This window comes from Acipenser ruthenus, chromosome 21 (genome assembly GCF_902713425.1).
Source record: "Acipenser ruthenus chromosome 21, fAciRut3.2 maternal haplotype, whole genome shotgun sequence".
In the NCBI taxonomy this organism is placed as follows: domain Eukaryota; kingdom Metazoa; phylum Chordata; class Actinopteri; order Acipenseriformes; family Acipenseridae; genus Acipenser; species Acipenser ruthenus.
Genome location: NC_081209.1, coordinates 5,261,632 through 5,288,566, shown reverse-complemented (window position 1 = coordinate 5,288,566; position 26,935 = coordinate 5,261,632). Strand labels below are relative to the sequence as shown.

At 40.6% G+C, this 26,935-nt stretch overlaps 1 protein-coding gene across 17 annotated transcripts in view; it reads left to right on the top strand.

Annotated features, from left to right (window-relative positions):
- The window catches only part of LOC117428161 (membrane-associated phosphatidylinositol transfer protein 2-like), an 85,405-nt gene that overhangs the window by 5,082 nt on the left and 53,388 nt on the right, over window positions 1-26,935 (top strand). For 14 of the 17 annotated variants that reach the window (XM_058994520.1, XM_058994513.1, XM_058994516.1 and 11 more), the window contains exon 2: window positions 7,048-7,164. The exons of 1 other annotated variant lie outside the window; for it this stretch is intronic. The gene's annotated coding sequence lies outside the window, so the exon portion shown is untranslated. Of the gene's footprint in view, window positions 1-7,047; window positions 7,165-20,010; window positions 20,057-22,658; window positions 22,996-26,935 lie in introns of those variants that run through there. 2 more of the 17 variants (XM_058994504.1, XM_058994505.1) reach the window with 2 other exon arrangements.

Genomic DNA, 26,935 nt, shown 5'->3' with positions numbered 1-26,935 from the left:
GACAAATTTGGCAGGGGGGCGAAATTTGCCATGACACACACCACTTTTCCCTATAACACAGTAATCTGGTCAAATCCCAGATGTTGCAACATAAAAAGGGTTCATTTTCGCTCTGCTTTGACTTTGAACACGCACCCAGCTGACCAGTTTCTGGTCTGGCAATAGACCACGCCACAGAGGCTGTTTCTATGTTGTTACATAAACTGTGTCAAAGTCAAACTGTTGCCGAAAAATGCAGTTGTGAAAGTGTCTATTTGAATCCTGTGAGCTTTAGTTAAGCAGTGTAAGGGGTCTGGCGGTCCCTGTGGATAGAGTTCCACACAAGCATTGAGGCGCGTTAGGGGTCTCTGCCGGGGAGTGGAGGGAGAGGTCAGGACTGGGAGAGTGCATTCATTGGTGCAGCATTGTGGGAATGCCCAGCACTGTGTCTGAGACTGGTCTGGCACTGTACGTCCTTATGAAGAGCACTAGAAATCCCAAACTCCAGCAAGAGAACAAGAAAAAGCACAAGTCGGCATATCCTCGGCCCCCTCCAGTGACTAACTCGTCGTACCACGTTATTCCTTAGACAGGCAAGCATTAGGGAAAATTCATCTTTGCATAACGGATAGGTTTTTGTTGCCTCAGGGGAGCCACTCTATATGAATGTGCTGCTGAAGTGGTAACATAAATACATGAATGTGCTGTAGCTTATTGTGCATCCTTTGCTTTCTTCCCTTTCATCAGTTACTCCACCAGTCCCTGTATTTAAACCTGGTAATAACACTGACATCAGTTTTTCAATGTGTAATGCCCTAATGACTGAGAAGATCCGTGATGTTTTTGTGATATGCAGCACAGTAATCCTACTATAGTAACACATTATTTCAAGTTTTGTGTGTGTGTGTGTGTGTGTGTTACTGTGCAACATCCTGCAGGTTCTGTTGATGAGCTGTCTTCTGAACTAACCCCTGTGACTCTCCGCTTTGTCACTTGGTGTATGGTAATGATTCTCAAGCAGCAGCAAAGCCCTGTGCTGCTGCTGCACACACCTGGAGGGAGCTTCCTGTAGAGAAAGGTTTCTTTACCCATTACATTACCGCTGTACCACGCACACAGCGCATGCTGTAGACAGGTGGCTCCGTGCCATTGTTTAATGAGGTGGATCCTGTATTTTCAGAATGAATGCGTGCACACTTAGAGAAGGAGCCCTCTGGCTGTGTCCAGCATAGAAACTGCTGTGACATTAATCCACATTGTGAGTCCGTACAGTGATTTCATTAAACACTGTAGTAATGAGGGAGTGTGAGGCAGGCTTGCTGCTGGATTTTAAGGTGCACCTTGTTTCCTGCTAGTCTCCTACCCTGATGCAGGTGGGTCCATTGTTTTCTGTACATTTTGTAGGGGGCAAGGATCCATTTGCAAACTAGTTCCATTGATCTTCACTCTTCAGGTCCCGCATGTTCAGTTGAAAGAAGCTATGGTAGACTATGGTGGTATCTCCCACCGTACTAGGTTAATGAAGTCCTCAGTTTGCATTCCTTGCTTTCAGGTAGTCCTTATGTATTTGCAATTCAAAGTTATTTCCCATCAAAGAAGTGTCTTCAAAAGCATGCCACTGGCTGCAAAGCATTTCAGACATAAGGGGAAACAACTGGCTGGTGGAGATAATTTCACTTCTTTAAACCAATCCAAAACCAGACATACAAAAAAGTGCTATACCATGTGTTGCTTAAAAAAAAAAAAAAAACTATCAACGTAGCATGCATCCATTATCCAGAATATTATACTGTAGGTAGAACACACCTGTTCTATAAAGGGGTATTCATTCTACTGTAGAAATATTACAAAACATTTTTATGAAAACCATTCATAAGATGGCATACACAGGCTTTTGGCAGTAATAAGCAGATTTAGGGTCTATTTCTGGGGTCTCCACCTAGAACATTAAAATAAGACTTTTATGCATTTTATGCTGGAATTGATCACATATTTTATCTATCGATTAGTCTACGTCCTCCTAGTTCTTATTGCATATTTGTTTTTATTGATATTTATTTAAAAAGATTCATATTATTTAAAAATAACTGATTTAACATCTGCTCTGATAAAACTGCTGAGTACTCGCTTTGACTGAAGGATCCTTTCAATGTAAACCATGGGCTGTTTACTACTTCAGAGAATCTGAGTAAAGTATTGAAGTCTGTAATCCATTAGACATAAATACATCATTTTTAGAAGTGGAAAAAACCCATAGGTCTCATTACCCGATAAACCTAATTTTCTTTAATTAATCATTGTATCCCAGAAAGAATGAGTCACGCGTTGAGTGTCACATTAGCAGCAGTTTATCATCGCTGTGCAAACAGTTCTGTGATTTATTTGATCATTTATATTCTTGTTTATTTCTCTGGGAAAACCATGGCTGTGCCAGCATCTCGCTATTTTACTAATCAGGAAAACGGCTATATTAATTCTGAAAACAAATTCAGACATGCATGTTTATTATTGATCTGCAGTCTAAAGCTAGCATCTCCTGGCTGTAGTGACCACTTCAGATCACCTGTGTATACAGACTGCTGTTACATCTTCAAACCAGAGTCTCATTCCCATCCCAGAACATATTGCATCCGTGCAGTCCTGCCGTTTTAATGATGGATTAAAACCATATGCTGTTTAAACATAGACACCCCCAGTGCTTAACACCCTTAATAGCAATGAAGGTTAATGCTACTGCTCGGATGCCACCCGTTCATGAATACTGTTGGTAAACCGGGCCGTATGAGATGGGTTTGAAATGAATGTATTGCATTAAGAATAGCAGTAAGTAGTGCAGCTGGATCCCCAGCGTCAGTTCATTGCAATTAATTATGAAATGTCCCATTGCCCTTTTAAACCGTCGTGGATAAGCAAATTCAATCACAGGGACTTCTTACAGCAGGTAGTCACAAAGTAGGGTGTCTAAAACCAATCCTAGGAATAGACCACACATGTCTGTTGTCTCTTTTCCTACCTTCCCATGTAGCTATTTGTATTTTTAACATGGTTCTGCTTTCACTGTTTGTAACAGGGCTAGAACCTCTTTTAAGCTGCTTAGTGTTATTAAACGGAAGTGAAAAAAAAGCGTTGTCTACAGATTCTTCGAGGTCTCAGAAGAGATGCACACGTTATAGTCCGTTTGCTGCTTGGTTGCTATCGTGTACTTCTGAATTTCATACAGTAACATCTGGCTTTCTTATTTGTTTCCCTAACTTGTCATAGCCGGAGGCCACAAGTAACAGAATTTTATCTTTGTTTTATTTCTGGTGTTGAAAGCATTGAGAGACTTTGAGTCGAAACATTTGTCATGGAGTTTATTTTACTATTTCTGTATATAATGTTTTATAGTTTATGGGTAGAATGGTCCTACAGTAACCATTTAAAAAATAAATGCTTACAACGCTGTAGTGTACATGACAAGACCCAATCAATCGCTGTATACTCAAGTCTTGTGGAATTTGATCCTTAAAAGGGATATCCACCCATACATACGTTTTAAATCCTCCTCTTCATGCTGCTTCTTCAAGATGCTCTCTTTGCCCAAAGCGCCCTCTCTCTTGTGTGGCAGTGTTGCTCATTGGTATGGCACTGTTTTGAGAGAGAGCTCTCTGCAGGGATGTGTGTCATTCACAGTTGTCGCGCTCCATGTTGCATGTTCCAGTTTGGAGCACACCCTCCTACATTGCAATGGAGGCTGAACACTTCTTCTTAAAGTTATATAGCCATAGGCTTCCAAAAGGAATGTTTTCCTGATTCAAATAAAATAAAAACTCATAAGAAATGATTTCCAGTCCTTAATGTTGCTCTAACACACGTAAGGTGGACTGGGCCATTTCTGCAAATAGGTTTACGTGAAATATATTATCCAGGAAAAAATAAGTATGTAACTACAGTGCAGGTGTAATTAACGTGTGTGACGCACACAAGTGGTCAAGCTGGCAGGGCAGGAGTCTCGCAGGGTCATGCATTTTTATTCGGTAAGGACAGCAAACAGTCAAAAGAAATAAACAAACTGCAAATCAAAATGGCTTCCTAGCTCTTTTGCTTTCAGTACCACATTGAATGCCAGCCTCCCTGCCCTCAGTCTCCCTCTCTCTCACATACTAGACTGAGGACAGCGTTTTTCATAGCAACTGATTGACCACATTATAACACAGTAACTAGGCCCAGGCAGGAAATTCTGAGCCCAACACCAGAACAACCCCACAATGTACATTAACACAAGCAGGGTTCTAACCATCACAATGCCCCTTCAAAGAGAGTTCTGCTTGGCGGTGGAAATGCAGTGTTTATGGATTCTGTGACACGATGCTGCTTCTTGCAGGGATGTGAAATCATGCCAGCGCCCGGCCCTGAATCTGGATGAGTCATTACTGCGTTTACAGTGCTTGTCCACAGTTCCAATTACTTGTGATATTTAGCGTGTAGATGTTTAACATTTGTCTAAAAATTATTCTGTATGATGAAAATTCAGCTAATCATCCTCTAGATAAAATTCACTGGAGAAATGAAAGGAACTGCAGGCCTTGTGTGGTCGGCTGGTTACAGCAGCACTGTACACGGCTTCACTTACTGGCTGCAGGCAAATGCTAAATCAACAGGAAAGATCTCTGTTGTATTGGGTCACCTGGTTTCTGCTGATAGGTCTGTATTCCTTATAAAAGTTCCACAGTGTTTTGTGTAGTTTTACCTTGCTTTTCCCATGGTTATACTATGCATTTGCCGTAGTTTGCGCTGGTTTGTCATGTTTCTGAATATGCTTTACCATACCTTGTTATTCTTCACAATGCTTGCCTATGCTTTACCATGCTTTCATTGTGCTTTATTGCACTTTGCTGTGCTTTTACTTTGGAACACTTTTATAAGAGGAGCTACATTCTCAAAGCTCATAGTTATGGCAAACTGAACAGCCCCTGCATTGTGTCAGTGAGCATAGTGCTCTGAGTCTCTGCTTGTGTATAATGAATAGCGTAGCTTTACAACCCTGTCCTGACCCTCCGTCCGTCGCCCCCAAAATCAACATGTGTCAAATTAAACACCTTGCAAATTGAACTGGAGCTTTCCCATCTGCCATTGGTGGCTCTACACCCATATCTACTGTAAGGCACCCTAAAAAGGCACTGAGTTCCATTGCAGCGTTACCAAACAAATACACTGCAGCCGCAGTTACAGTGTGCATTGGGACATTTAGAACAGGACGGTACCGTATTCATATTCTTAAACCAAAGCTGTTTCCTGTAGCATGACAAACTTCATTCTGTTTTTTGTTGTGTTGTTTTTGCTGAAACCCAAAGTAAACGTTGAGGAGGCAGAGTGGCTGCAGCTGTGTGTGTATGTGTGCGTGTGCGTGTGCGTCAAGCCGGGCGGATGCATGTGTTCTCTGAATGCTCTGTGGTGTTGTGTGATGACAGCACTGCGCACCTGGCTTGGCGGCACACGGACGACTCCACTTTATTAGTAAAGTGAATTTGGTTAATTGAGTGTTGTGATTGATGGCTTATGGAGTACATATCCTTTGAATAAAGTCCTCACTAGAACGGGTAAATGGCTCTCAATTGTAACAGATGCAATAGGTCTGTCACTGGTGCTGGAAGAGTTTAATATTAATTTGTAGTGAGACAGAAAGCATTGTCCTTTTCCTGACCGAATAGCCAAGCCTATGGTCAAGTCTTTAAAACAGGTTGCTTTAGAAATCAGAGATGGAGTCTCAAGACCACATTTTAAGGTCTTGGTCTCTGTCTCGTTACGTTTGGTCTTGACTGCATCTGTTAGAAATGTACTGTTTTTACAACTTGTGACAATTTGTTGCATAATAGTTTTTGGAAACCTGCTAAGACAGTTGTTGAGAAGTGTACTATGACACCATGCTGTGAACCCCATGCAGATGTACTGTAATTGCAGAATGTTATTTTTCTTTGACCCAATTTAATTCATTTCATCCGACTTCTCTGTTTGTTCCGTCTCCATACACATAGAACCATCACAGAAACACACTTACAAAAACAGTATACAAAGCTGCAACTTGCACCCACAATCTAATCTAGAACCACACGCTAACTATTATTAATACAGCCCTTGTTTACTTGGTAAAGCGCCTGTTCATGGTGAACTAATATGACAAGCAGGTTTTATTAGGAGTAAGGGTGCAGTGTGTCATGAATTGATTTGTAGTTCATGTGAATTTACCAGTGTATGAAATGTACTTTACTGTCTCGGTGAATCTCTTTGAAAATGCACACGCAGCATTCATACACCACACTACGTGCACACGGGGAAACTCTTGAGTTAAGTTTCCTGTTTTGTTCATTTGTAATTTGATTCTTCGGTTTCCTGTACAGAAGGTTATAGGTCACGCTCATAAACATGCATCATGCTGTTAACTGTTTCTGACACCTCTTTCTTCACCACAGAAGTCCTGCTAATATCTTACTAGCTAGAGACAAGAGTGGGCGGTAGGGAAACCTATGCAAGGTCAGAGAGGTTTATAGCGTCACTGCGCATGAATTTGCTGGATGAGAAGGTTGCTGTTTCAGTCATCGTAAAGAGACTGCATGCACGTAACCAACTGCTAAATATGCATTTTAAATGTGCTTTCAAAAGCACTGTATGCATACAGTGTAATACGTTACTTAATGTACAGCTATTGAAACTTGGAAATGGTTACTGCGGTATAATAAGGCATGGTAAAATAATATATAATTAATACAATTTTTTTAAACTTGGAATTATCTGAAATCTAGACTGTTTGCAGTCCTTGAAAGCTATTGTAAAGTTAGTTAATTAAGGGTTTGAGATTATGGATGACGTCTCTTAAAGGCTGTTAAGTTCTTTACCGCCTATTGTAAATGCAATCAAACCATCATGTAGAATAGTTTACTGTAAGCTTGCCGTAGAATCCAAAGTGTCTTGTGATCCCAAAATGAATCTAATGTGATTGCTCGTTGAAGGCTTTCTGAGTGAAGACTGCTGTTGGATTTCAGACAGAGGCTGTGTGCTTAACTGACAGAGCTGTCTTTTGTTCATTCCCAGCTGTGCGTTTCTACACCTGTGAAGGGTGTGACTTCATCACTTAGAGATGCCATGCTGACTTCCTGCTGTCCGCTCTCCAGCCCAGCGCAGCTTCATCTCGTCTGCACACCAGGCCAGGTACGTGCCTCAGACTTACTGACTGTCTGCTCCTGACTGACTGACAGCGCGGTACCTGTCCCCTGTAACAATCAAGCACAGCAGCTGCAGGAACGCTGCAGTCAAACTGCACATGTAGCCTTGTCTCTGCTTGTGTGCATCTGCTTTTTATTGTATCTGGCAGGACATCGGAATGTACAGTCTCACTGTGTGTAATTTTATACAGTAAGTGAAAGCACAGAGGGGTACATTATAGTAAAGCATGGGAAACTATGGTAAATGCAAAGTACCGTATAAGCATCTGATGCTGATAAACTGCTGTGCAAGCATACCGTGGTGTGCTTTTTAAGGTCTGTTTGGCTTAATCCTTTATACAGGGGCACAAGAAAAGTATCCTGTTTGAGAGAGCGTTATAAACAGAATGTGTCATACACCTTTTTCTCGGTGGTATTCGCATGTAAAAGATCATTATGTTAGTATTTTAGTTCAACACAATGGGGTCGACTCAATTGATCTAACCAGATGTGTTTCTAAATTCCGTCGTCATCTAATCATATAATTATGAACCTTCCTGATATTATTTTTACAGGCAGAAATAAACATTTATTATGAATTAAAACAGGGATATTTAGCTCTTTATTTTAACCCACCCGTATCAATGTTCCGCAACTATGGGACAGAAATGGTCATAAACTGACATAAAGTGCAAAGACTGCACTGTTTTCTTGCATTAGTGACTTTCGGGTCTTTAATGACCGACGTGGTCTGCCAAGCACAGCACAATTAAAGCCGTGCCCACCTTTTGGCTGCCACAGTTAAGTGTAACATTTAACAGAGTAAAGGCTTCCCCAAGCACAGAAGGATAGTAGCTACGTTTTTACAGTTGTGTGAATCAGCTAAGGTTAAAGACCTGAGCACTTTGAATCTATTCAAGGTCCAAGGTGCGGTACTATTGAGCATGATAAAAAAAAAAAAGATATACCTTTTCTAATTCCACAGAGCCGGCGCATTCCTTATTCTGTTTATACCACTCTCACAGCACATTCATCAGAACGGTTGGTTTCATGGAAGAATGCTCGCCGCTGTCTGTGGCTGATAGATCGACACGTATGTAACAAGATAGATGAGAAGACATTTAAACATTAACAGCTCAAGTCAGCGAATTGAGCGTGTGAGGTTACGGATGGCCATTACCGCCTATTGTAAATGCAGTCCTATCATCCTGTAAAACATGAAAGTGTACTGTTTAAACATTCACAGCCTGCTTCTGTAATCCAAAGTCTAAAATGAAGATAATGTTATTGCACGTTGAGTGTGTTTTTATGTGAAGACTGCGGTTTGCTTCCTATGGAGGCTGAGAAAAGTAAATCGAGAAAATAAAAGTAATCTAGAAGCCACAAGTTCAGACAGGAACTCCAGTCCTTACGCTGTGTATGTCTAATACAGTACAGTTTGACGATAGGAAACTGTGAGCTTATACTGGTGTAACCACAGTTTCAACTGAATTGTATTTCCTGTTCAATGAACTTTGTGTGTGTGTTGTTTATTTTCACTGAAACTTCATACAGCATTTAGTGTACAAAGCATATATTTAATTATTCTTTACAGATTACCAATTAATAGATATGTAGGGCTGCATTTTCAAAGCATTTACTCCAGTCCTAGAAAGATTCATATTTAAGTTACCTAATGAGAGGAGAGACTTTGTATTATTTTCCCTACTTGTTTGGTTTTAGTTTTATAAGCAGGTGTTTTTTCTCCATCCCAATAAATAGGTGTTATTTAAAGAGTGGAGGAAACGCTTTGGAAAGCATGTATGCTGTGCTGTACTGGAGATTCCTGGTTATGTTTTCTAGCAGTTAATACGTTGTGCGTTGGGTGTCTATAATTCTAATGTCATCTCGTGCAATTTGAGTAAGAGGTCCATGAGTTGGTTGAGGTGAATTGTTCTTGCATATACAGGAATAACCTGAAAAAGCAAATGCTTTTAGCAGACTTTAAAACATCAGACAAGAAATGATTCTATTGTTCTTTGGGAAGTTGCTGAGTCTGGCTTACGCAACCATTACACTGCTGTTTGTAAGAACATCGCATTTAAAAGGGACATTTCTGTATTTCAGTTTAATCTAACCTGAACTCTGCTCCCTCTGCAGACAGAAAAGGATTGTATCATTTACGTGTGAATATGACAACCTAAACACCTGTGGCTGCATCTTTCATAAAATATATATGTGATGCATCATTAGGTTGCACTGAAGTTTCAATAACCTGTGCTTTTTCCTAAGTAAGTTTAATCGTTTGGAGGGGGGGGAGCAAATATTGTTACAGCTGTTCCTAAACCCTGCAGCGTTTGCGTTTTAACAGGTAATGGAAATGGTAACTCTGTGGTTAGCTTTAAAACATAATGAGCAAGTGGCTTCATATAAACATTTCTTAGCTTTTGTTAAGGTGCTAGGGTTCTGGAGCTGCTCTTCAGTTCTGTTGCCTGCCGTATGTAGTGATGGCGAGATCATCCAAACAGTCTTTATAGTAAGTGCCAGCACCATCTACTGCACAGCAGTGTAGTGCCAGCCAGATGAAATGATGCTTGTATCCAGTGTGTCTTCTTTCTGTAAAGAGACCTGGGCTGATCTAGGTTCGATATGCATGAAGTGGTTAGCGGGTATTGCTGTTTTCTTCTCGACAGGCTGCGATACAAAACGTGATTTTAATCTATCCACACATTCTTTATTAAACACGAGCTAAAGCTTTGTGAAGAGGGCTCTGTGTGTGGTCTTGGGTCTCTGGGCTTCTCTTGATTTAGAAACTACTGTCAAATTAGTTTACAGAGAATTAGCCAAGTGAGGGTTTTAAAGCGAGTCTGTTTTTTTCTGACTAATTTGAATCCAAATCCTTTTGCAGTATATTGAAAGTGTTTTTGCTTGTGTGGGAGACTGGAGACTGCATGGCTGTTATTAAGACTGGCCTTTAGGGTGGTAGATGTATCTCACAGTGCTCCTCTTTGGTGTGTATTTCTTATGCACTGCAAACATTTTGTTTATCCTTTAAAAATAACAAAAAAACCATCACTGTGGCACTGGAGCAAAAGTTTACTAAATGTGGCTCTTCATGTGTAAAGCCTGGCTCTGTCTGCTCCCTCTGACGCACTGTATCGCTTGCAAAAGCAATGCATACTTCAGACAATGTGGCAAGACACTGGCTATGTTTTGTAGCCTCATAACTTACAGTTGTATAGTCTTCTCATATCTGTTTTACATGGTTGTATAATCTCGAGTATTGAATTGCATTATTATTTACACATGCAGAGGAAGGATGCACGCTATACAGATCATATGTTGAATAAAAAGAGCATTTGTTACATCATCTGTGCGGTCAAGAGCTCAAAAAACCCCCCAAAAAAGCCACTTCCCCAAAAAGCAATGCCAAAAACTTGAACTAGGAGATTTTGTTAAAGAAAATACCCTACATGGAAAGCAGAGGAGAAAAGGTTGTTCTGTTTGAAATATCACAGAGACGTGTTCTAAGTAGTAGCATGTTCTTTTATAAATACATTGTGATTGTCTCAAGACAAAGTGAACTTAGTGCTCGGAAGTTATGCTTTGTGTGACATTTTCTGCTGTCAGATTAATGAACCAAAATCTATTTTTGTACTAAGAAAGTTCTGGCGTTTTTAATATATATATGTATTTTCTGAAGGGAATCCTCCCATGAACATACACAGAGTGCCGTGTCAGAAATGGATTCTGAAGTCTTATCTTTAGCCCCCGCTCCTGTTTATACAGGCCACACATTTTCCATATTATGTCACCTGTAGATTTACACACTCAAACAAGTCGAATGACCGGATAGATTTATGTTTGAATATAAAAAGATAACTAAAATTATCTCCATGATCTTTAAGAAAAATGTAGGTCAAGTCATAATTGAAAAGTGACAGTAGCAGCTGCAAGCTACAGTCCTGCATATTGTACTGTAGTAGAACAACACAAACATTTATACTTTTCATTTTGGAAATACCTTCACATTAAAGACACCCACCAGTACACTGTCAACGAGTGCAGGGCCATCAGAGGGCCACATAATGAATCAATTCATTCACGAATTAGTCATACAAGAGCCAATGAATACACAAAGTGTGAGCTACATGTGGAAGGTTTTTTATATAATAATAATAATAATAATAATAATGAACAACGGCATGTATTACAATTCTCATTGGTAAAGTGAAATGTGAGAAATGATTCCTGTCTCCTGGAGGCTGGGCCTGCTTTTACTGAGCTTCTGCTTCAGCAGCTGTGACTCACAGGGATAATGCTAAACAAAAACGACAGCAGCAGCTCTTGTCACCTTCACTGCATTTCTTGTTTTTCCACTGGCTGAAGAAACTGTGTCTACAAAAAGCTAAAAATAACCAGCTTTTGTCAGGTTTGTGTTTTTCAATCTGCTGCTGCAGTCTCTTTTGACATTTTAATCTAATCCATCTACATTTTAACCAGAAAGGTCTACATACAGGTTGTGTACAGCGGGTGAAACACACTCACATGTACTGTGCTCTCCTTTGCACTACTGCATTTATTTAGCATTTTTTTTACCATTTTCTTTTAACGATACACAAATAGCTAGCGTTGATTTATGTAATTAAACCAAACCTATTCTTAAACCAACAGCAACTGGAGAAGAGGCTAATAGTGGGAAACTCTGGCCCCCCGAGGGAAGAACTATAGTTACCAACAAGGGACTGCAATGCCCGAAGCTGCAGGAGGGGACTATAGTTCTTCCAGAGGGGCCTTTTAGTTTCCCACTATGAGCCGAGGTCTGCAGTCCATGTTTTGAATCAGTGAAGAAAGTAATGTTTTTGAAGTCCATAACTCATGTTTTTTTTTTTTTTTTTTGGCATAGAAATGTCTGTTTGACAGAACCGCCCCTGAATGCTAGCAAACACTGCACACTAGTAATGGAAATATAAAAAAGAAAGACCATTCAAAACACACATTTGATTTTTAGATTGATCACACTAATAATCTTCCCTTGTCAGAAACAGCAGAGAAATGTTTTTGCTATACCGTTCAAAGTTTTGTGAACTGGGCCTTTCCTTTCCAGGCTTGTTGCTCAGCCAGTTTGTCTGAAGAAGACACCACCGCTAATAACATGGCTGGTGTTGGCTTGTTCTGATTGGCTTGTTCTCAGAGAAACTGTTCTATGTTGTGTTGCTGTTTTTCCAGGTCACTAATCTTTCCGCCTCGGGGAGCAGAAACACTTTGGATTTTAGACGCAGAATGCGGTTAATATAGCGACAGCAGGTGCTAACCTAGGAATGCATCATACACTGCTCTGTTAAATATAATATCACGCTGCTGCAAAGAGAGCACTGCATGAAAGGGTAGCACGCTGCTGCTGAGAGCACTGCATGAAAGGGTAGCACGCTGCTGCTGAGAGCACTGCATGAAAGGGTAGCACGCTGCTGCTGAGAGCACTGCATGAAAGGGTAGCACGCTGCTGCTGAGAGCACTGCATGAAAGGGTAGCACGCTGCTGCTGAGAGCACTGCATGAAAGGGTAGCACGCTGCTGCTGAGAGCACTGCATGAAAGGGTAGCACGCTGCTGCTGAGAGCACTGCATGAAAGGGTAGCACGCTGCTGCTGAGAGCACTGCATGAAAGGGCAGCATGCACACTAAACCCTTCCTCGCTCAGTTAGTATTCCTAGCAGCCTCACTTTCAATCACATCTTTCAATACTCTTTCTATTGTTAATTGTCTGTTTTACAAATGGTACCAGCTCTGGACAGCTAGGCTGAGGTTTAACCATTGAACATTACAAACATTTAAGCGATTGTTCTTTGACACTAAAAAAGTGAATCCTTAAATACTGGATAGGAGAGAAATGTCCAAATTTCACAGAATGGAAACAGCTAATGCTAAATGTGTTCCAGCTGGAGAGGATAAACTAAAATAAAATGACTTCCTTAAACTAATTACTAAAATAGATATGTGATTATATATTACTGTTGGCTTACCACAGTGACTTAAACAATGATAATATGATACAATATGATAACATTTGGTTATGGTATTGTTCCTGTTCTGTAGTAATTCTCACTGAAGGAGTGGGTTGTGGGATTAGATTTAAACACGTATGAAGATATGTATTGGAGAATATGCTTGTATTCTAAAATTGCATGCATGTAATTACAAAAATGGAAAATTTATAAAAAAAAAAAAAATATGTAAGGACTCAAATGAAAAAGGCCATGGATGATCTGAAACTAAAGGATTTTGAAAAACTAGCCAAGGTTTTTAAGATTACTTCAGCTCATCCTGTCCATAACTTTAAAACAGTCCACAGTGATATCTGTAGTAATACTAAAATTCACCAGCAAGGTATGGCAAAGCATATTACTAAACATGGCAAACCAGTAAGCTATGGTAAATGCATAACATTAAGAAAAGCATAGTAGAACAGCAAAACATACTGTTACATTTTTATTTGGTGCATTGATTCCATCATACGCTGCTGTATTTAATATAATACCACGCTGGTGCACAGGGTTCCGTTGATAATGGATTGCAAGAAGCCATTATCCGTTAATGCAAACAGGAGATGGTCGATTGGTTTGAAAGAATGCATGGAGCTCATTAGACTGAGACGATGACAGTCCTGTGCTGCAGGAGTGCTTGTGACTTCTTGTCTTCCTGTCACATCCATTGTATCGTCTGTTTTCAATAGCTCTGCTGGAGGAGCTCCAGACTTCAGTGCTTTTGCCTGGCTATCATTACCCTAATTGCTGTAACAGTATATTACAAATGCTATAGAGAAGCTCGCTTGTACTGTCTCATGCGTACTAAATCAACCCTGTAATGCTGTGCATTGGATGCCAAAGTTAAAATAAGGTTTATTATTTAAAAAAATAAATAAATAATCCCTCTGAAGATTTTGTAAAAGATTGCTTTTAGATTTATATAGTTTGATTTAAGAGTGACAAATTGCCAAATTCCTTTGAGAGAAAAAAAAAAACGGAAACCTATATATTTTTTGTTAAACATTACATAGCCACACCAACAGTTTTCCTTAATGAAACTCTTTACTGTGCACAGAATCCAGTGCGTCCAAAATGAACATTATAAGGCAAAATATTGTACCATGACCAGTTGTAGAACAGTATTGCTTTTATATTAAATCTAAATACTTAAACAAATAATTGGAAACAAACAGTTAAATGGTGACTTTTAAAAATCCCATTTTGAATTCATTAATTGGGGACAGGACACAGTGTGACATTTATTTGTGTTCTAATACATAACAAGCGTTCTAGAAGTGTGGAAGTGGGCGGGGGGGTTGGGTGGGTGTACGAGGAGCTTTTCTGCTGGAATCAGAGCTGTGTTTCTCCAGGCTTCATGCACTCAGGAGGAGCCCTGACGCACCTGCCTTCATTAACATGCATCTTTACATAGGTAGGCTTTGTGACCAGTCTGGAGGGACTGCCACAGTACTACAATGAAAGAGGAGAGAACTCCTTAGATAGGGTCCACTTGCTATCAAACAGTGTTGCTAGCCATATTTTGTAATTTTACTTTGGGGTGGATGAAGAAAACATTTTAATAGGCACGTTACAAAGATATAAATATTTGTAAAATGACAAGCCCAAACTGGGGGTACTACATATATAGAGAGGTACTTTTCCAGTAGTTATTAAGCAGCATAGTATATATGTATATATGTAGTTAAAGGTCAGTCTAATTGGTGGGCAGTGAAGATCTGATGGTACTAAGAGGAAACGGGAAGTCATGGTTTATTTCAATTAGTGTTTTAGTGTTTTTAAACCTATGGATGATATTCATGGTTAGAAACTCATACGAGTCGTGGGTTTCTCTCCTATAGCCGCATGAACAGCTCCTTGATGACGAGACCGTTCACGCTGTGATAAGTGTGATCACTTCAGAGTCAGTTCACATTCCTAGCAATGGGAAGTCTGAGAATGGTGAATAAGGGAATAGTCTGCTAACACTAAACCTCATTTAGAATGCAAATGGATGAAACACTGTGACTGGTTAGGAGCGTTCTTTTAAAAGAACGTCCTTGATGCATTACTGCGTTATCCCCAAACTCTTATTTTAGTAATAAAAACCAGGCTGTCATTCTGTTCTTTATTTCAAACAACAATCGTCTGATTTTCAAATTCAAATCAGCTCTCCTCCCTGGGCAGCCCTGCTCTAGTGGCGGGCGAACGAAAACAATGCAAACATCATCCCTGCAGTCTGCTCAAAGGCTTTCAGCAGTTTAGAAGTCTTAACCACTGCAGCGCTACAGCAATTACTGTGGACTGCAATCCAGGGCTTGCTTTTGGAGTCTGTCGGCTCTGTACTGCATTCTTGAAATGTACACTGTATCTGGGCTGAGCTGGTGTGTCCTTCAGTTTGCTTTACCTCCACTGTTTCGGCCTGAGGGGGTTTATGAGACCAACATTTGAATATCTGCTTTCTGGGCTGGAATTTAGTTTGAATATTGCACTGCAGGTCACGAACGTAACACTGCGGTTCGTTCGTTTGTTTGATTTGTGTCTTGTGTTTATTTTCCGGCTTGACTGCTTTGCTCAGTAGTTTCCTGGGAATTTGACAAGCACAAGCCTATAACTTTAGTTTGAAACGTAAACCTGGTGGTGCAACTTTCCAAGCTTTATGTGAGAAGTAAAGGCTCCAGTACTTGTAATTATAGTACTGTACTCCGTTCTACTTTATCACCTTCGGAGCACTTTACGGATTCTATGTTGGCAACTGGAATTACAAATTTAGATTTTGCTTTACACTGTTTTGTTTCTGTTATTTACTGCACTGTTATTTTCATTGTAGGGAGCAGAGGGTTGACCTTTATTTGGGCTGAGAAAATGTTAGCAAACCTCTAACTAGAAGTTAATATGTAGAGTTTTCGATCTGTTCCTGTAACATCATGAGTCACTGATGTCTTTAAAGATTGAGCTGGGATGAACAATTTCTGCACTTGAGCTTCTAGCTTAAAATGACCTTTTATGGTAGAAAGCTAGGCTTGCTGTATTCAGCCCAAGTGAACTTTTTTACGCAGATATGACGCCATTTATTTTTAAACCAAATGCAGAATCTACTTCAATACCTCCTGTTTTTAGCTAGGAAAAAAATGTTGGCAAATTTAGTCAAAGATATAAATCTCCCCTTTCTTAGTGGCAGACGCATTTACAGGTTATCTGTTTTTCTACAGATGCTTTCTGCTGCAATTTCAAAACCAAGCTCAGGCTCACAACCGCGAGTTTAAAGGTGTGAATCGACTATAATATTGCAGTGTGAAAGACAGGCATAATATGTAAACACCATTAATAGTATTGAAACTGTATAAAGAGGCCACAGGCACTGTGCCACAGTATGATTTCAATTGAAACAGTAACAACAAAACCATTGCTTAATTCAGTTAAACCTTAAAGATTATTTCTGCATCATGGTCGATTTTTATTTTTTCTTGATCCAATATAACCAGCAGAAAACATGCAGAATTATCAGCTCTGCAGCTGAAAACCACTTCTGTCCATTTACTTGAATTTGTAGGCTGGGTTCATGGTTTGTTCCAGGATTTCTCAAGTATGTGGCTGCTGGATTCAATTCCTTTCTTCATGACTTCTGTGTCTGTGAGCTTGGGGGATATTTTGTAAGATACTCCACTGTTTTTAAATTCACTTGTCGTGAATAGTACCTGCATACAGGATCTTGTTGTGTTATTACCAAACGCAATATTAGTTAATAATAATATCTAATGCTTTTAAGCAATGGCAGTGTTTATACAGCTTTTGATCTGTAGATCTTTAAAATGTGGTTAAATGTGTATACGATGGGATAACAAATATTATTTATTTGAAAATCAGTAGAAAAACACCAACAGGTTTTCTTATTACATATATTTTGTCTTGTGCAGTTTGGGTGTGCGTCTCTGCTTAAACTGAACAAAATGTATCTAGGAGACGCCCTACACACCCTGCGTTAACTTATCATAAATAAAAAAAAACAAAGATTCTGTTCAGCAACTATAAATTAACACATAACGCATTACAACAATAGACAGTAGCTAATAATACCTTTCACAAAATCAAAGTTTGAGATTTCCAAAAGGTGTCATTAGATCTAGCCCATTTTTGACAAGGGTTACTGGTATCCATTGAGATGCGGTTGCCCCCAGCCTACACATCAGCCTGGAGTTGTATCTTGCGTGGGAAGAGCCGTGTTCCGTTGGCGAGGTGGAGACAGAATGCACACTGACTGGGCGCTGGCGGACAGGATCCTTCAGAGCGATTTTTACTTGTCATTCCTCATCTTGGTGCAGCAATGACGAACATGAAAAACAGTTCTAAAAACAAAAAAGAGCCGTCTTTTAGTATTAAAGAAACTGGGGAATATTTGATGTTATTTTTCCAGGCAGTCGGTTTGGGCTGACCGTGCACTGTCTAAAATAAAAAGGTGATTCAGCAAGGAGTCAGAAATCTTCTTTACTGTTACTTTAAACACCACTGTCCTAAAATTATAAACCAGTAAACTTAAAACTGTGAAATAAAGTCAGAGAGCCAGACTGCTAATATTATACAGTCAGTTCACCAGCCCAGTCTGGAGGGTTCACATTCTTGCATACAGGTACATGAACTACATGTAGTAACACTGTAGATCCCAGTCGAAGCACACACTTGTGCTATTGTGAGGATAGTACTGCAAACATTAACAACATGTTTTTAATCAAAGCTTTTTTTGCCCTGATCCTGTAAGTATGTGGTTATTAATGACATTTTAATATGCCTGTATTTTGAAGTGTTTCATTTTTGTGTGTAAATCGTTTTCCTGCAGTGTCATTTTTCAATTCAGCGTGGGTGCAGCGGGAGAAATAAATGGCTGTTGATTACCCCAGTATAAATCCCCAAGGCAGGTTATTCATCATTGTAATTTAACAGAAGTGCAATGGAAGACGCCTATCAAAACCAGGGCTCTATAAATAAACCACTTTCTCTTAAAGCAAGCATATCGATGTTTTTACTAAACGAAAACGCAATGCTGTGTCCAGATGTGGTTGTCATTTTTTAATATGGTTATTTTACTAACGTGAGTTCTTAAGGCAGGATTTGTGATTTAAAATGCAGTGATAAAGTTGGATAAGTGAATCTTGTTTTGAATATCATTATACACAGCTGTAACAATTACTATATCCACACAATTGTTGTTTTTTGAGAGTCAGCTTTTATTAGGGAGCTCCCCTAAAGCCCTTGTACAGGGTATTAATGCTTGTGACAGGGTAGCTGTCTGCCGTGTGGGTGCGTGCATTCACTGCCGAGTGACAGGCAGGAGATCGAGACGGAGGTTGAAGTTGATACGCCACGCAGGCAAACAAGATTTATTTACATATCAGCACACTGAACAGCTCATGTGACACTACCTGACTGTCGGCAGTTTCGACTTGCTTACTCACTCTTCGGTATCCAACCCTGGTTCTCTATCACACGCACGCACACGCACACACACACGCACACTTTGGCGAATTTCAGCTTCTTTAGCAGTTGGCTTTGGTTTTGCAGCAGCCCTGAGGTGAATAAATGGAACCTTTTTATACGTGACGCCCCACTGGAACCTTGGTTGATTTAGATTCCACACTTAGGAATCACACACAGCAGGCAGACTCTCCCATTAATTCATTACAATAAATACACACTAATTACAATATGCATTTACACAAAAATCCCTCTTCAATGGGTGGATACAGAACGGATTACTGTTCTTTATTAATATTCACTGCTTTTATGATGATTTCTAGAGCAAGTTGAGAGCACGATATTTACAAAGACATACTTGGTGGGGTTATTGACTCCACTACATTTAACAAATGCTTTAGAGCATCTTCCTGTGGTTTTTATTTGTTTATTTAATTTTTTACCCCACAGCCCCATCTTAACCTAACATAGAAATGCACTAAATCCTGGACGTTGAGCCGTTACAAGCAAACCATTTGACGTGGGCAGTCAGTTGACCCCCCAGTGACCCTGTGTTCTTGTATAATGGCCCCCAGCCCTGGCTATCCTGCAACGTTTTCACAAAGCCTATTCCTAGCGCCCCAACCCTGGGGGGACTTGGTGCTAGTGCCAGTTATACAGCTTTCAGTGAATACTGTACCTTCATTCCATAAAAGCATACAATAGCAAAATGCATTTGTATTTTAATAGGACTCGGTCATACTGTACAGCTAACCCAGTGGTGTTTTAGGGGGTGTTTGTAAATGCAGCTGTTTTATTATTGGCTCTAATTAGAATAAACATTTATACTGTGTATAATGCATACAGTGTTAATAACATTTATATATATATATATATATATATATATATATATATATATATATATATAATACCTTGCTAGTTACGCACCACAGAATGGAAAGCCCAGCATTGCCACTGTAGCTGTATATTTAATAGAGGAAATGGTTTCCTTGTTTGGGGTTTCCCTTCTGCTGTGTAAATACCAGTACTTTCAAAAGCAAGCACAACAAGCCTCCCTCAGCATCTTCTCTGAAGGCTGTCTTGTTGTTTTTCTATAAAAACATTTCGTAGAACTGAACCTTGCAACCTTGCAACACTCCCTCTCCACCACACTAAGAGATGCATCTTTACTAAAGACTTGAGTAAAAATAGCCACAAAAACAAATTTCATCCTGAATACAAAACTAGTGGCTTTTGTTCAATTTCAGCTTGAGACAGACTCGAGTCCTCTCAAATGTCCGTGCTCAATTATAAAAACAAAATGTTTTACCGTAGCTAGGATTTATCAAAAAAACAAAAAAACAAGGCACTGAAGAGTTTCTTGTGTTCTTTTTTTTTTTAACAGCACCTGGAGATCGCTGTATTCCAAACAGGATTGCTGGCAATGCCTTGTGAGTATACGAACAACTAAATAATATGATGTGTTTTACAAATACACAGAACAGCTCCACATGGTCGTGATGTTCATTTAGAATGAGATGAGACACAGACTTGTTGCAACCCTCCACAGTACCTCCTCGCGTATAGGTACTGTACATTACAGGTCAATGCCATGGATGCATTTGAAGGTCATTATTAGTTATAGTTTTGATTTACGACCACAAATTAATTCCAGATTTTTCACCCATCGAAAGGTATTGGTTTGCACTAAAATAATCAAATCAGAGACAAAGTCGAGGTTTCTCTACTAGCGAGGTAAAGGGTTGTCCCCTGGTTAACTTGATGTGCCCTCTAAGTGACAGGTTGTTTTCGTCTTTTTGCTTTTTTATGATCCTGTATTTTAATAACAAAGTCAGCTACTGTATGTTCTGCTTTCACTTGGTGTCTGATTTCAAGCAGATCAGCCATTCAGCTTGGCTGCTGTCACGTGACCTTTGTTGGTTCATCTACACTGTACGCTGTTAACGCAGAATAACAAGATTTTGATTGGCAGAGAGTGATTCAGCTTGTTGGGGGTTATGAATACACCAACACCATGCTTTTGATGCTGATGAAAGATGAAAATAACACAGTCAGGTATATATTTTGTTGGCAGGTTGTTTTGCATTTTGGCTAATTTTATTATTGAAACAGGTTATGGGAAACGATTCAGAATTTTTTGTATGGCCCTATGTGTAATAAGGTGAGGCTGACGGGGGTTAACTAGCGACTCTGCGCAGCAGTATTGCAGCTCTGTGTATAAGAATGAGAAACGGCTGGGGAATGTTTCGAATCTCTTTGACAGATGAGCTATTATTGTGTAGTATTGTTCAGGGAGGGCTGTGAGGAAGCATGTGTAGGAGTTAGCCTTCCTAGATGAAGAAGTCTCCTGCATATGCGATGGCCTGATAAGGGTTTGCCAGACGGGGACTTAAAATAATTCAATTGCCAGATTATTCTGAGAACCAGGGCTCTGTATTTGTTATGGAGACCTGGCGATGGCTTGATAAGGGTGGAGATGACTGTACTGTACAACAGACAACAGCACATTAGACCTGTGCAGCAATTTTCATTTGAAATCTCATCAGAAATAGCCGTGGGTCAACATGGCATGAAATGCACTGTCAAGAGGCGTTCTGATTATTACTATTATTAGTCGTGGTGAGTGTGATTTTGCATGAACTGCTTTTGATTGTGGGAAAGCAGGATAGGTGTGTGCAGGGGACCGCAGATCTGTGGAGCTCATGCCCAACATGAGTTTGCAAGAAGGCACATTTTGATGGCATAAATAATGGTATAATTGTATAGCTTGATTTAAGGACTTTCTAACAAAAATCCCTGATGTACAGTAAGGGATCAAGCAACCCCCACACCCACACCTCCATCCATTTAGCTGTCCTTCTGCTGTTTTGAGATACAAGCTTCTAAAGTTGTGCCTCTAACCGCTGTCAAGTTTGACACATTTCAAGAAGACTGCTTTCGAAAAGTACTTTCGTTTTGTGCTCTTCATGACATTCCTGAGATAGATAACCCGTTCGTGTGGAGACAGGCAGACAGGAGCCCGCTGGCCGCCGTGACTCATGTGCTGTTTATTATCACAAATAATCCAGACGGTTTGCAATCCGGAACGTGCTGTAAATGTTATGTGGCATTTAGTTTTTAATACCTGTTCATACAAACTCGGAGAAACTCGTCGACAGTCAGCATATTCTGGCTGGTCTCCAAAAAAAAACTCCATTGCAAAAACAAACTGAAACGTAGTTTTAAACAAGAAACCTCCCCAAGCTTGGTATGTAGGTGTTTTCAGTCCTTTTCAAACTATTTCAACCAATACCTTTAAAAGCACAGAGATGGAACACAAAAGCAGTGGAGTTGTGTTAACACCTTTACGTAAAGGGGGTGCTGTTTGAATGATCTAAACAGCGGTGGGTCATACATCTGAAGCGTTGTGCCCCTCGTCTCTTTTGCTGAATTGTCTTCATTGATGTTAAGAAGGGGGTCAGTGAGTGCCGCCAGGTGGAATCACAAGAAGGGTTAATACAGAGATCCGCCTCAGATACGATCTTCAAAACAGATCCCGGTGCGCAGGTTTAACAAATCATTAGAAATGCTCCTCTGGTGCCATTACTTTGACACACGTCTGCAAACCAATATGCTTTGTATGCCAGGGGTGGGCTAACTCCCCTAGGTATCAGAAATGGATTTCCATGACAGAATGACTTGAATGCAGATGTATTAGTAGTAGCTGTGTTAGTCTGGTCTGTAGTGTGTAGAAAGAAAGACAGCGTATTCATGCTTGCAAAAATGCACAAGACTAAGTAATCATACAGATGATTCTAGTGGTTAGAGGATAAACACTACAGAGTTTTACCCAGGAGCTTTGTGTTTGTGTCTGATTCCTGTTAGGCTCTGCATACAAAGCCGTCAGGGACAGCAGATTGCAAAGGAGAGGGGTTGGGGTGGTGTTGGTGGAAGGGGCGGGAACGAGAGAGAGCGAGAGAGAGAGAGAGAGACAGAGAGAGACAGAGGGTTTCGGTGCAGTGAAAATGTGTGGTTCCTCTGATTAGCCAGTCGTCAGTCTTCCTCTGTCGTATCGTCTGGCTAGGGCTGGGAAGCAGCTGAACACCCTGCCTCTTCTCCATGGCAACCTGACTAAATGGTGGAGGAGGAGGAGAAGGGAATCAATTTTTCTTTTCTTTAAACGTGGTCTCGTTGGTGACATGCACCCATCTCCTTCTGCATTACTGCATGCTATCAGAGAAGAGGCAGCTAGCAGTCAGGACTAATACATGTGTGCTGTGCATGCTGTTGTCTTTTCACACGCATAATGTAAGACAGGAAAGCAGGCATTCGTTCCAGATGGAATGCATGAAAACGTGGGATCAGACAGCTTTCTTGGGGTTTTCGAGAGGTACAGTGATTTGAATCTCTTTCTGTTCTGCGCTGCTTAGCGCATTGTGTACAGTATGGGGCTTTCGATTTGATGGGTGGCTGTAGGTGGTATACAGTAGAGGGTGGGTTTTTTTAAGGTCTCGATGGAAATTGGTAACATTGTAAACAGATGTACTGCATTCTGGAGAGGATTGCTGCGTTGAAATGCAGCCATGGTTTACTTAAACATGTCCTATTGATTATGCAATGAACACCTGAGCAGATTGCTAGATTGGCAGCTGCATGAGGAGGTGAAATGCCTGGGAAGCAGCTAAAATAGGAAGGGGTGGGGAGGACAGAATGATATGGAAATGTATTGTTTGAGATGAAACAAAGGCAAACGCAAAAAGAAAAAGGTAACCTTTGCAGTTTTTAAAAGCCTGTTCCACATTTTTGATTGAACTAAATAGTGTTTTTTTTTCTGACGTGTCTTAAATTATTACCCAAGGATTACATTTTGATTGTGAATACACTATTAGCAGCTGACAAAGTACCAAAAATAAACATTGTGTGCAATTATTTCTTGCTAACACTACAAAACGTGGCAAAAACAAGCAGCTTCTGTTTTATTTTTTTTATGTAGTACAAAGATAGTAGTGCCGTTTTAGTATTAATTGGATGCATGAGAGCTGGCCAATTTGTCCCATGCCGTTGAATCATTCAAACTGCAGCCAGGCAAACTAAAATCCATGAAACTATTACTGTAGTCAACACTTATTCCCAACACCCTGACTGTAACATGGTGGTTTTAACTCATACTTTATTACTGTCAGATCTGTGTTCTTTTAAACAGGGAGGACAAATAGGTTTGGTTATTACATGTTTGGAATGGGTAAGTTCGCTGGATGGTTCAAACCATTGTGTACAATGGAGGGAAAAGTGCGAAAAACATTCAGTCTTTACATATAGCCAGGCTGGCCCGATATTAAAACACCCCTGGGTTTTGCTATATTGGCAGGGGATTCCTGAGACGTTTCCCTTTCTATTGGCTAATTGTTATATAAATTGCTTCGGAGAAGGACTTTGCCAGTCATGCTGTCACGTTCTTTACCTTGCGTAATTCACCTACACCTGGAACTGCCGGAGGCTTCAATAGCATTGAAGCTCTGCGCATGAGAATGATTTGCGTTGACATAGCTGCTGAAGTTCAGATTTGATTTAGTTCCTGTGTAAGTCAGAAGGGAACAGTCTGCAAACGATGGCGCTAGAACCTCTGCATTTTGAATACCCTGATGCGAATGTACTGTACAGATCCTGGTATATTCGATGGGATCAGCGATTCCTGGGTTCCGTCTGCGCTACTGCTCAGTCATTCCACTCGTGTGTGATGTGCTGTGCATGGAAAGTCATTAGTGGGTTTGTTATTCTTCCCTGCCAAACGCTTGCCCTTTTCCTTCTGGGGGTGAAACCCATCGACGTGCTCTGCTTCTAAAGCGCGAGCAGCTCTGGTCAGGCTCGCTCCAAATAAACGTGCTTATCTGATTGGCTGCCAGGTATAAATAGTGCCTGCTTTACTAGATGCAGGGAGTTTTTAGCGTCAGTATTTAGAACTGAATGGAAAATGTGACATATGACGATTTGAAAGGAGCATTCTGGAGCTGGGGGCCTGTTCTCAGGCGGTGTTGTACTGTACTGTGCGTTTGCGGTCTGTTCTCTTCCTCTCCAGTAGCAGCTAAAGGCATGCAGTGACTCCCTGACTGTAATCTGATCTTAAAGGTGTAGTGGCTTCCCATAGAACCCTTTTAATCCCTACTGCTGCTATCGAACAACACCAGATCTTCACACTAGCCTTCCATCCAGTCCTGGGTTTCTAGAACTGCCCTTGTTCAGCTAATAACATTGAAACGACCAGGTGCCAACAGTTTGAACAATCAGGCCCCTGGTACTGTAAATCTGCCCTGAACTCATCTCACTTGTCCTCACAGAATGTAGAAGTCAAACCTGAGTCTGCAGGTTTACTGATGGGACTTGTTCATGCAGCTATCAGGAGGAACAATCTTTGCAACATCAGACTCCTGGCTCCTGATCATTTTTAATAATCTACTTAATTGGGGATAGTTTTGAACCCAGGACTGGGTGTAGGTCTGGGATGCATTTCAAGCCATGATGCTGTACACAGTGGTACAGTAGCTTGAGCCCAGCCGAGACTGACATTACTTCATATTAATGACGACAGCAGTGTTGGTCATGGAGCGGCGTGCTTGTCTTCCTGTCTGGGGAGGCTGACTGATCCTCAGAGGGAAGGATCCTGCCTCTGAGTGCACAGTACCAGCTTCCCAGGGCTGGCAGAGCCCCATCGCTGACATCAGACCAGCATCAGGGAGCTGGAGCCCTTGTGCTGTTTTGTATAGGACAGATGGATTTGTGTAATTACCCTGAAGAATCTGAAGCAATGTGTTATTGTTCCTGTTGTTGATTTTCCCCTGCTCCCATTAGGATACAGTGTACCAACTCTAGAGGCTGTACTTGTGCCCCTTGTATTAGACAGCTGAAGCGGCCCCAGAGGGAAGGCTACTGAAAAACGATCCAGATAACGCTCCACGTGTAACCCCATATACTGTATCACACTGCAGAGGAGCCTAATTGTTTTAGACTTAAGAGACGGTGGACTGCAAACCGCTGTTGCGCAAACACTGTATACTGTATGCAAGAACAGCAAAGAAAAGCTAATGCAGAAACCTCATAGAAACATTTACACTGTATGCAGTGAATAAGCTGTAAGGGTAGGGCAGCAAGCCACTACCAATAAATAACATTAGTTCCTGTCCTGGTCAGGTGACGTGGTTAACTGGTACCCCATGCCCACGTTTGTGAACTCCATTCCAAGTCATTGGGTACCATCATTACCTGCCATTGCACGCTACACTACTCACTGCTGTCCTCACAATTTGTATTGTCTGCTCTGTCCTTGTTCGATGAAGACCGAAAAACACTAGGTAAAACTTCCAAAAGGTGTATGCTTTTGAATACAGAATATTGGGTAAATATGAATTCTGAATTACTCTCTGCTAATCGAAGTCTGGTTTCTGAAAGCTGTTAGATTCAAATATATCCATTACATCATCCCTCTACCTCTCTCCCTCATGAAGATTGCATATAGCAGTTCCTCTGGGCACAGCAGAAGTGTTGGATCCCATTTCGGCATGCAGCGCTGTGTTGCTACATTGTGTTCTCTTTCATGGCCTCTGGGAAACCCTTCTCCTGACAAACACGACAGAATATTTTTCCATCCTTAAGCACTGTAAGGTGGGCGTGAGACGGGTCATATACCATCCGTTAATATTTTATTTTAAAATGGCTCTGACACATTGAGGCACAGACAGGGGGTCCGATTTCATACTTGCGGAGAGATACTGCATATTGGCAAGAACACTGACTTCCAGGTTCTAACAGTCCTATTCCTTTTTGTTAAAACCTATTGTAAAGCTACTGGCTTATTTCAATAATCAAATGACAAACGCTGGCCTATTTAAATATGCAAATAAACGTGTTCATGATGCTCTGTTTGTTATACCAGCTAATCTTGTAGGAGGTGGCCCACCAGGATGCAAACCCAGAGATCAGCGGTGGCTGAAAGGCAGGACAAAGGCTTGACCTGCCGATTAGAAATCTACAGGAGGAGTGGCTCAGCTGTGTAGACATGAATTCAGCACTTTGATACGAAAAGAGGTTCATTAAAAATCTAGTGGAAAGTCTCTGAAACATTTAATCTGCGATCTATAATCACCGTATTAGGTTAGAATTGGCAACTGCAAAACTGTTCAATTACGAAAACCTCAATAAGAAAAACGATAAAACTATGCACAGTAATTTAATATGAATACAAAAATGCATATGTTGTAAATCCCCAAATCCTGTACTGAAGCAACGCCCAACACCCTTTCCAAGAGACATTCTAATGCAAAACAGGTATCTGGGGC